The 11,608-nt window shown below is 41.9% G+C and overlaps 1 protein-coding gene across 1 annotated transcript in view; it reads right to left on the minus strand.

Moving 5' to 3' along the window:
* The window catches only part of ERICH1 (glutamate rich 1), a 303,582-nt gene that overhangs the window by 154,308 nt on the left and 137,666 nt on the right, over positions 1-11,608 (minus strand). The window lies entirely within an intron of this gene.

Genomic DNA, 11,608 nt, shown 5'->3' on the forward strand with positions numbered 1-11,608 from the left:
TACAACTTGAAACAGTAAAAACCAAACAATCCCACAATAGTTGGTCCAGCGATTCTTCATCGTTTGACTAAACTGAAAACCAATCATATAATGTTTAAAAAAGACAATAAGCCTTTAAACCCAGTGAATAAACAAACACACAAAATAGTAGTAAAAGAACCCTCACTCACCACTCACTTCATCATGGGGTTCTCACTGGAAGGACCGAATGTCCTCCCAGAGTGCTACTACGCCTGTTTACAGCGGAGCTGGTTTTTTGTGTGTTTGAATAGTGACAACCAAGAAAGTGTTAATTATGTGCGAAAATTAAAAAATGCCAAGTTGTGACTATCAACTACTTTATTAAGAGTCCAACTCGCATTGATTAAAAGGGGTGAAAACAGGACTTGCACCAAGGTTTTTTTATTGAAAACCTCTAGTCCTTATGAAATCGGTCAACATGTTTCTGCTTGGGAGCCAAAAAAATCGCTCTGCATTCGTCAGGACCTTATAATAAATCTTCCGCCGGTATGCACACACTAAGGCGCACCCCACTGTGAAAAAAAGTTTTTAAAAAACAGACTTTTTAATTACTCACGGTTTTACCCGTGGGGGCACTCTCAGTATTTACTGGGGCCCATTCACTGTGAAGGGAAAAATACATATTAGCATATTATACATTCAAAAAGAGCCATATGTTATCAACATTTACAATTCAAACCCTTCACCATAATCTATGGGTTTAGTACTGTATTATTTTCTGGTCATGCTTCTACGCGTGAGTGTGCCGGGAGTTAAGCATTTTATCACACCAGATTTATAGACAGACCCAACTGTTAATGAAGAGTAAAGTGTGGACGACTATCAATGTCGTGATCGAAGTTCGGCATCTTGTCTCCGAGGATTATTTAATTTTATTGCGACTAACTCAAATGAAGAGTGTCACATAAATGACTATTATTGTCGTAATTAATCAGAAAATATGCTTGGTGAAAATAAGCGAAAACGCTTTACTTAAGCAGTGCATGCTATTTCATTAAGATCGTGACTCGTGGGTAACGGTTTAGTCAAAACATGTAAGGACTCTGAGAAACTCACATTACAGGTATTATTTCGGTATTTCATGGGCAACCACGGGAGGGGTTTGCTTCACGCCGTGCTACCTATAGGTAAAATAGAACCCATAAGGGTAAATTAAAACAATCTGAAAACATTCCCCAGTGTGTACGAGGAAAACCGCTACATTCTTGGACTTACTTTCAAGCCGGCGGCTCCCCGTGGAAAACCTAACTGAATTCACTTCCGTGGCCCGAATACGTAAGCGTCAGTGGCGCTTCAGTGTGAAATAACGTAACCGGCTCGGTCACGTGGTTAGGGCGTCAAGAAGATCGCTAAGTGTCTTAAAGGGGCAGGAATTGGATTCTGTTAGTCGAGGATAGTCTAATAAAAACGGAACTTTATTTTCATGAAACCTGTGACTTCTCAAACGCTCTTAGTTTATATGTGTCTATAAAAGAAACCCTTACTTATGGACCTGTGTAGCTTGAAATTCAGGAACAATACGTTTTTTTTTTTATATATATAGGGAGCTGAGGGTGTTTATAAATCGCTCCGTTTTTCTTATATATTGGATCACTACGTTTTTTAATTTTATTATTTTTGTACAATTAGCATACAGTTGCTTACAGCCACAGCCGAAGTTTAGAGTACTGCAGTATTCAGTCAGCTATGCAATCGGGGAACGGTGGAAACAGTGTATATATCCATGGATATATGTATATATCCATGGATACTATGATCTAGCGTCGGAAAACTGAACCCCAGGGAATTTCATCGTTCAATCCTGACCGATGAGTTGACAGACGGTATATCCATCTCTGTTCTTTCTCAGACTCCTTTCATTGCCACCACTGATGTGTTCGATGATGGTCCACCGCATGTCATTTGGTGTGTGATTTCTCTCAATAAAGTGATTTGTGAGTTTGGTTGTATTTCTCTTGCATCGGATATTACTCCGATGCTCACAAATCCTCAGTTTAGCCCGTCTGGTGGTCATCCCAACATACTGAAGGGAACAGGGACAGGTTATTAGATAAACTACATTGCAAGTGTTGCAATTAGTATGGCTTCATTGTTCCCATTGTTTGCCAGGTTCGATATTGAGAAACTTAGTGTGTGAGGTCAGATGACAGACGCTACAATTCCCACACGGGAAGTGGCCCGTCACCTGTGGAAGTCCCCAAGCATTCAGTACAGTTGTTTCTTGTTTATTATGGTGTTGTACTGGACGAGTATGTACTAATGAATCTTTCAGGCTTGTGGCTCTTTTATACGAGAAAGGGGTTTGGCCCAGTCCCGTTGGTTGCTCGTTATGATCTTTCAGTGTTTTTGGATAACACGGCTCACTGCATTTGAAATCGGATTGTAGGTGGTTACGCAGGTCATAGGTATCTCTGTTGTTGTCTCTTTTGGGTAGGAGTCTAACAGCGCATCCCTGTTCTGGTTGATGGCTCTCTTCCTGCTTTTAGACAAGATTTTCTTTGGGTAACCACGTGCTTCCAATTTATTAGTCAATTCATCCGCTTGAGTTTTGAAATCTATTTTCTCACTGCAGTTTCTCCTAATACGGAGGTATTGTCCGTAGGGGGGATTCTCCATCAACGGACGCGGGTGGAAACTGGAAAAATGCAACAAACTATTCTTAGAAGTGGGTTTATAAAAAGTCTTAGTTTAAATCAGATGTTCTCGTTTTGTTATTGTTACATCCAGAAAAGTGATGCTTTCTTTCGCATACTCGTGGGTAAACTTCAAGTGAGGATTGCAGGTATTGATCCAATCGAAGAAGGGCAAGAGTGTATCCTGGACATCATCTATATATCTTTGCCAAACAATGATATTAGATGCAAAAGGATTGTTCGGAGTCAAGATGAATTTTTTCTCAAAATCATACACATACAAACCAGCCACCAAAGGGGCAAAGGTGCTGCCCATCGATGTACCTATTCTTTGAAGATAGAGTTCATCTTCATATTGGAAAAAGTTCTGTTTAAGTGCCATCGTGGCACATTCCACTACAAAGGCGCGGGTGGTGGTATAGTTCCAAGTGATCTGATCAAGGGCCTCCGCTAATACCTTTATGGTCTCATCTTCTGGAATGCACGTATAAAGGCTCTCAATATCGAGAGTAACCAGAAAGCATGGATCCTCTGGTATCTCGATAGTCCTTAACATGGCTAGAAGGCTCTTAGTGTCCTTTACATAGGTCTGTGTAGACTGTATTATTGGTTTAAGAAAGAAATCGCAATATTTCGATAAAGGTTCAAGTAGGGACCCAATGCCGGAAACTATGGGCCGCCCTGGAGGTGGCAGGATGTTTTTGTGGGTTTTGGGTAAAGTATAGAAATATGGTACTTTCCCACTTGAGGACGTTAAAAAATCAGATTCATGTTTGGAAATCAGTCCATCTTGTACTGCTAAATAAAGTAGTCGATAGTCACAACTTGGCATTTTTTAATTTTCGCACATAATTAACACTTTCTTGGTTGTCACTATTCATACACACAAAAAACCAGCTCCGCTGTAAACAGGCGTAGTAGCACACTGGGAGGACATTCGGTCCTTCCAGTGAGAACCCCATGATGAAGCATGTCACCACTAGGTGGTGAGTGAGGGTTCTTTTACTACTATTTTGTGTGTTTGTTTATTCACTGGGTTTAAATGCTTATTGTCTTTTTTAAACATTATATGATTGAGTTCCTTTGGTACTCGACCACATCGCTCTTTTGTTGTTATTTGAATATTGATTTTTTTGGGGTAGAAGAGTGTTTGTAACATACCCTGACTCTCTTATTGTGACTAAGTAAACTGAAAACCAAACAGTAACGTTATGGGGGCCAGCAGAGAGCTCTCACTGAGGGGAATGAAGTGAGTTACCAACATATGTTGAAGAACTCAACACCAATCAGACCCAGAACAATAAATAAATAGTGCAGACTCCGGACACAATCTCATATCCATCATACATGTGTACATGAGAAGAGGGTGGGAACATAACATTATATGGCTCTGCCCTGTCAAGAAAAGAGATATGTACAGTGGGGACACAGTCTGTACATATATACGCCCATTGTGTATGCCAAGCATCACCAGTGCGCCCCCGCGAAGCAGTGCCCTGATATCAAACCCCTGCCAGTAGTCATCATGTAAAGGATCCACCCACCTCAGTCAGTCCAAGGGACCAATACTTAACTGTGGGAAACAGTGCCACACTTCCCCCATGGTCCGAGTCGGAGGCATTATTGTGCAAGAAACTGGAACTGATGGGTGGACAGGTGGATCGCAGCGCTGATGCCAACCGAAGTGCCTCCTGCTGGCCCTCCAGGGCCCTACATGTGGAAGGCACTCCCCCGATACTGTCCTGTGTGGTGAGCCCCCTTGTACATCTACGGGGGCACGCTGTGATCTCAGTTGCACTGCCCCATGGAGTTCTTGTATTGTGGAGTCCCGAAATTGCTGCTCCAACCAGTCCCAAGCCCTCCCAGGAGTATCAAAGAAATGGGAGCGTTGACCATGAAGAATTTTAAGTTTGGCTGGGAATAGAAAAGCATAGGTGAGCCAAGCTGCACCTAAGTGGATTTGCATGCCCTGAAATGAGGAACGTTTGTGCTATACAGCCATGTTATAAGAAGGAAATATGGAGACTTTTGCATCATTGACCAATATAAGGCCCCTGTATCGGGTCATTTGTAGAAGCACATTACGGTCTCTAAAAAGTTAAGAATTTTAGCGTTAATAGGACATTCATTTGCACCAGGAATGGCCTTCCTGGAGGAGACCGGATGTACCCTCTCCAAAGTGAACAGTTCAGAGTTCAGTGTGGGCCACTTCATGTTGTGTAGTTCCTATAAATCTATATAGGACCTGCACGTTTAGACAACATAAACTGTGGGGTTGGTGTACAGACTGAAACCAGACACCCCCACCGGGTATGCTCGCCTGTATACCAGCTAGCTCACAGTGCCACTATGAACCCCTCTTACCAAGGAGATAATAGTTTCTGGCAACTATCGAACATAACAACCCTGACCCCTCAGGGATCATGGAAACAGTTAAGTACTATTCGCTCAGTCACTCGTGCTCACTTTGTCTCAGAGAGATACACAGAATAAACATTGGGGACATTCTCAACAAGTATTTTTTGAACCAGCGTCATTCTAGTGTAAAATATGTGGGCTGCAACAACCATAAGAAACAAATATAAACGATTATAAGCACCAACTATGTAAATGGATGGTAGATTTCTACCCACAGTGCTAAAACAATGAATATATGCAGGCATATAAATTCATGACAGTTGTAATGAGTACTCCTGCAATGCTAACCCTAACCAGATGTACCCAAGTGTACCTAGCACGTATGTTGGTGTATAGCCAGGAAACCCCCTAGGATAAGGCCAAACCCATTACCTGGTGTGAGAGAATGAAGAACCCTGTCTTGGTCTTAAGATGAACACCCCGCAAGGGTTGTCAGACCACTGCATTCTGAAGTGTCTGCATTCAGGAACCTCAGCGTCTCGCGTCAGTGTGTCAGCATGGAAGTCTTTCACCTCTGACTGCCCCAGCAAAGATATAGTGCTTATATACCCAAAAGGTTCCCTCAGGGGTTCTACCATGCTGTGCCATGTCGGCCGAAGATGATGAAAGGGATGACCATTATACATAGTTATTATGCAAAAGATGCAGTAGAAGGTAGTCCTGAAGTGTTTCTGAGAATCCTCATGCATAATAATGAGGCTAGTTTTCGGAGAAAACCACACGAAATTCATGCAGCATCTAACTAGGTAAAAGGTCAGCCCAAACAAGTTATGTAGTACAATGGCATGGTAAATATAGGTGAGAAGGTAGGTGACTACCCAAGCCTATATTTTGGGGTACATTACAAATCAGAACACCCACTCCTCAAGCGACCGGACGATAATCTAAAAAAGAAATGACCTTCTACTCAATCATTAAAACATTGTTAAAATGTCTAGAATAAAGATATCAAAAAGTCTATAAAAAATGCTCAAACATTCTATAAGTCCTTTAAAATATGTTCATATATGGTTTGAGCAGCTGAGCACATCTTAAAGCCATGGTGCTCAGTGAGAGTAAAAGATTAATAAAAATGTGTTTAAAATTCCAATCACAGGGAGAGTAAAATGTTTGTGTGTCCTGTGTGGGAGACGCAACATCACTGCTGCTTGCCTTTGCAGGTGACAGTCCCTGTAACACCTCACAGATCAGGTCAATTGAGCAAAGATGATCTTCTTCAGTTCCCACAGCCGATGCTGGGGAAGCATTTGAAATATCCAAAGTCTGTGTGCCTGTAATGGAGCTGGTATCCAATCCATCAGGAGCTGAAGCATCCCTTGGGGGCTCTAAGAATGCAGACATCAACATGGGAATTTGCTGAGAACACAGCACGACCCGGGGCTTTAATGGGTCCAGCAATCCAGCCACGTCGGGTAGCGCAGTGACAGAGATCTAACACACATTCTTGTCCGGAGAACAAGCAAAACACAGTCCATCCAGACTGGACGGAATGATAGGAATCAAGACTCTCTTAGCTCCCGAAGTCGAGGTGTGCCCAGATGGCGCTCCAAGAGTGTTTTTTTTCCCATCTCCTTGGTGACTGGGACGTCCATTGCCTAGAAGAAAAAATTAAATCAGGATTCCCACTACAAGTAGCAGGATTAGCAGAAGTCCTCATAAATGCTTCCTAATACGGAGTGTACAAAAGCTGGAATCACTCCGAAGACAGTCTGAAAGGTGCTTAATAGTCCAGAACCCATGGTCTTAAATAGGCGTAGACATACCCTTTGTGTCAGACATGTTAAAGATACGCTGTACCATTTCTCCAAAATGGAAAGGGCAGTTGGTTCGTATTAGTGCCTGTATCTCACCTGAGGACCTTGCAACTTGAAGATTAAAGGTCTCTCCGGCCGAGGTTAAGGCCACATCTTTTTGTAAAAGCATGGCATTCAGTCAGCTTAGAGAATCAAACCGTATAAAGGAAGCATTCAACGAAGTCCATAACGGCGCCACCCTTACTGTGTGGGTCAGTGGAAACAATACTTGCACACAAGTAACCCTGGAACTTACTGTGACTAGATATGCGATGCCTGGTAGCATCCCACAACAACCTTGATCATTCAGCATTAAATAACTCCCATTTGAGAGCAGTTTGAACATTGGATTAATCACTGCAGCTGGGGAACCCTTTAAATGACAGGATAAGTTTGCAACTGAACCATTGCAGGCCCCGTGAATCAAAATACCAATGCAAATGAGAGACCCACTTAATGAATACTCTGTACTGCTGAGAAACACTTCAGGGTCCCCGTTCCTGCATCTAAATCTATACGATAATTACTAAGATTCATGGATGAAGTCCTTACCCATCACTTTTTATCTGCCTACCTGGTGGTGTTCTAGGCAATATTGAAATTGGCAAGCTGTTACTGGCAATGTTATATGGCCATGAATTAACCATTCAGTGGACGGTGGCTCAGCCACGATGAAAGGTAATTGGTCTAATTTCTCAATGTGCAGCATTGTATATTTTGCATCTCTTAGTGCCATACTCGTCTGTCTCTCTGACAGATTAATCGTGGAGAATAGAGACGTACTGTTAATATATCACCAGGGCACATGACCAGAGCGCAATGATTGTAGCTTCCAGGTTAATAATAGAATGGATTGTAACTGCGACTGCCCGTGTTGTTAGCTGGATAGGTCCTGTTCCATTATATCTATAGCAGAAGATACAATGTTGCCCAGTGAATACATCCTGGATGTCATTGTGGTCAAACCATTGTCGACCAAAGCCTTTTCTATGTTAACTTTTATAAATTTCAGGTAATCTCTCTGCAGCTTCCTGTTAAGAGATTTACCAAACTTCATTGTAAATGGCATATAAGAAGCATTTACAACGTGGCTTTCGAGCACCTAGCAAAAAATCCTAAGATCCATGTCATCTGAGAGTAAGGACAAGCGTTTTTTCACCTGTGACATTGTCGAGGTTTTTAGCCAATCTAGGCATAACTTTCCAACACTGTATGATGTCACCACCCTTGAATGCTCTTGTTGTATTAGCGTAAGTCTGTCCTATAGATACTAAACCCTTCGGTGGTACCCTTGAATCTTCTGACACTTATTTGTGCGGAGAGACCAAACTAACCATTCCCTTCCAGTTGGGGTCTGTTGTATTTTATGAAATGCCATGCATGATGTCATCTAGTGTACCATCACCATTTTCTGTATAGTTTTTGCCATCCCTCAAAGTGTGAAAGCGAGAGAACACAGGGTGTGTTCAATTCCTTAATCTTGGCTGACCCAAGACAGAATGTCTGTTGCATAGTGCGTTCAGGAAGATAATCGGTTGTGGTATGAGGCAAGCTTTAAATAGTGCCTGAGTGCCCTAAACCTGCCATTCCTTAGTACCCCAGACAGTTTTTATTTCTATAGTGTCTATCCATAAATCTAAAACTGTTTCAGACCGTTGGGCAAAAAAGGATTCAGAGTACATCTGTTTGGTGTTTCTTATCATATTTATCTTCGCAGATTTAGGTGCAAGCTTATAATAATATGAGCAAGGATCAGATGTATGGAACCCAGAAAAATAAGCAATCTTTTGTGCAAACATTTGTGAACTACCTTTCGGTGGTGTTGGGCAATGTTCCCACCGGTGATAGGTGAAAACATCACATGGTGCGCTTGTTTTATGCAGAAAATGATGCCCATGGTGATGGTAAAAATACATGGTGTCAAAATCAGACTACTCATCAAAAATGTCATTTTTCGAAAATTCTGCAGACAGTTCTAAATCAGACAGCATACTATTTACAGTTTCAAAATCCCAATCGTCAGTGTATATACTGGAGGTGATTATATCATTTAAAGAAATTTTACATATGTGTGGTATTTTCAAAAGTTCAGTGGGACCAAATACATCATATAAAACTCTGTCCCAAACTATCTCGTTAGGAACTAGACCCACTGTAATGTTCACATAAGAAATGTCTCTTTGTTCACAATGACAATGGGAGATATTGTCCATTCACGACCAAGAAAAAGACAGTCACTAAACCTATCCAGAAGAGCAGGAACAGTACGCCAGTTGCTATCCAGTTGTAGCCATAGTGAAAGACTAGGTATGTATTTTTCAGCCAAAGGAAAAAAAACATGAAGTTGTCTTTTGCTGGAAACTGGTGCTATTGAAGACTCAGGTTCACTTGGATCATGGGAAAACGTGTCAAAATAGATGAAGTTGCCAGATGCAAATCGATCTATCTTTGGTAGCTCAGCAGGTTTTGTTCAACTTGCAGAGGCATATTGATGTAGATGTCGGTGATAGGTCGAATTGATATCGGTGTTTCATTTGTGTTTTGATGATTTTCAATTTCAATAGGAAGGAGTTCTATTTCATTGTTGGTAACGCCATTGCTACGTATAGAAGACTTTGTCTGAATCTCCTGTATGGTAGCGAGAGACGAACAGCAGCTACCCAGGAGTCCACGTAGCCTGCTATTCAGTATCGGCCACATAATGTGGTTTGATCAGGTCAATGGAGACAAATCTCTTTTCTTTTTTGCCGGCAAGAGGCAGAAGAAGTACTGTTCTTGTTCCTTTGACAGCCAGGACAGGTACAAGCATTCTGTAAGATGGCCCAAATTCTTTCTTGCCCACAATCATTTCTCCGATTTTTAGGGACCCGGGCAGGTCTTGCAGGTACTGTTTTTACTTCCCCAGTGGCGGTGCGTTTTACTTGGACATTGCTTTGTAGTGCACAGAATGTATTGAGTTCTTGTACAACAGCCAAATGGTTATCCATGTCAAATGCTTTGTCATCTGCCACTGTGCTGCCACAATCGAGGTCAGGTACCCACATCATTCCCAAATAGGACTTCGTAAGGAGTACAGCCTCCTAGGGGCCTTCTTGGCATGCTATCAAATGCCCTATGGAGCCCATTAGGTGAGTGACCCAACTACCACCCAAACCGAATACTCTTGCTGTTAAGGATTGCTTTAAGTCTCGGTTTTTCCTTTCCACAACAGAATTTTCCTTGGGATGATATGGAGAGGAGTACCACAATGCAATACCCAAACTTCCCATGGCTTCCTTGTAAGTCCGAGAGATAAACATGGTACATCTAGAGCATGAATCCACTGTAGTGTAGTAATTATATTCCCAATAGGCTCTGCGCATTGGAATAATATATCCTATAGATTTGAAGAAGGACTTGTGTTTTTTCTAGGTCTCTATTGAATATATTAAACTTAATTGTGAGTGTCAGCTAGCTCAGAGTTTACTAGAAACTTTCTCGAATAAACAAGAAGAGATTAGTTTCTGACAACCGCATAAACATGACAACTTTGTTTCCCCAAGAATAAACGTATCTTCAGAGTCGTGGAAACAATAAATAGATATTTTACTTAGTCAATCGTGCATGCTTCATTTCATCAGAGGTGCAGAGAAATAGAGAGACGGGCGTTTTCAATAAAAGGATTTATTGAACAGTCTTCTTTCTCATGCAAGTAAAGTGAACTGCTACAATCGTAATACAGGCAGCAAAGTATAATGCGTACCGCGTGGAGTATTATAAAATAATACTGTAAAAGCATTGTATGGTTTCTAAACCATAGATAAATACATACATAAATAACAAAGGCTAAAAGTACTCAACTGGTGCTTCTAAAATACGCCTACCCCGATGTACCTAATCTAAGTCTAGAACGAGGGAAGAAGCAAGTGAGGTTTAGTTTCTTTGCCAAGAATCTATCCAAGATTTCTCTTTAGGGTCTAATCAGCTCCGTACCTTAGTTTAGAATGAAGTAGAGCTGGTATCTCTGTCTCGGGACTCAATTTCCCAACACCCCCCGCGAGGGGAGTTTGGAAACACTGGAGCTGGATTCTCAGCGAGAGAAAGGACAGCTTCTCGATCAGTGCGTCAGCTGGAGGGTCGGCTTCCTTCGGCACTTGCTGTAGCGAGCTGCGTCGGGCAAGTAGATAGTCAAACTGCTCCGAACCACCGTGTGTTCGCTGGAGCCAGTGAAGGCATATTTATACCTTGAAGCTGCCTAGTTTGACGTAAAGTCTGGCATAATAACGTCATTAAAGAACCCCAAGGGAATGGTAGTTCTTTGAAAACTCCATGAGTTCTTGGACAAATCAATATTCAAGCAAGGGGATGTCCCTGACTGCTTAAGCCGATTTTCCAAGAAATCGTTGGGGCTTTCTGGTACGGGTGGAAGTAGCCATGCCTGTATTTGGACTGCATGTGCTATGTCTAAATATGGGTATGATTTCTATGCCTATATCAGGGCAATGTGAATTGTACCTATATAAGGGCACGAATCGGGAAATTTCGCTTGGATCCTAAAACGCCAAACAACACCACCAAGATATACTTGTAAGCCCCATCGGATTATTCAAATAGACACAAGGAAGAGGTCTGTCTGAAATCAATATTGGTGTTTGTGGTGGGCATGCTATCGTTGAACTCTCTATCTGCTGACAGATGTTGCACTTAAGGACAAATGCTTCTTGTCTGTTTCGTTAAGCCTGGCCATCAATAGCGTTCTTTCAA

The sequence above is a fragment of the Lissotriton helveticus genome, chromosome 6 (genome assembly GCF_964261635.1).
Source record: "Lissotriton helveticus chromosome 6, aLisHel1.1, whole genome shotgun sequence".
In the NCBI taxonomy this organism is placed as follows: Eukaryota; Metazoa; Chordata; class Amphibia; order Caudata; family Salamandridae; genus Lissotriton; species Lissotriton helveticus.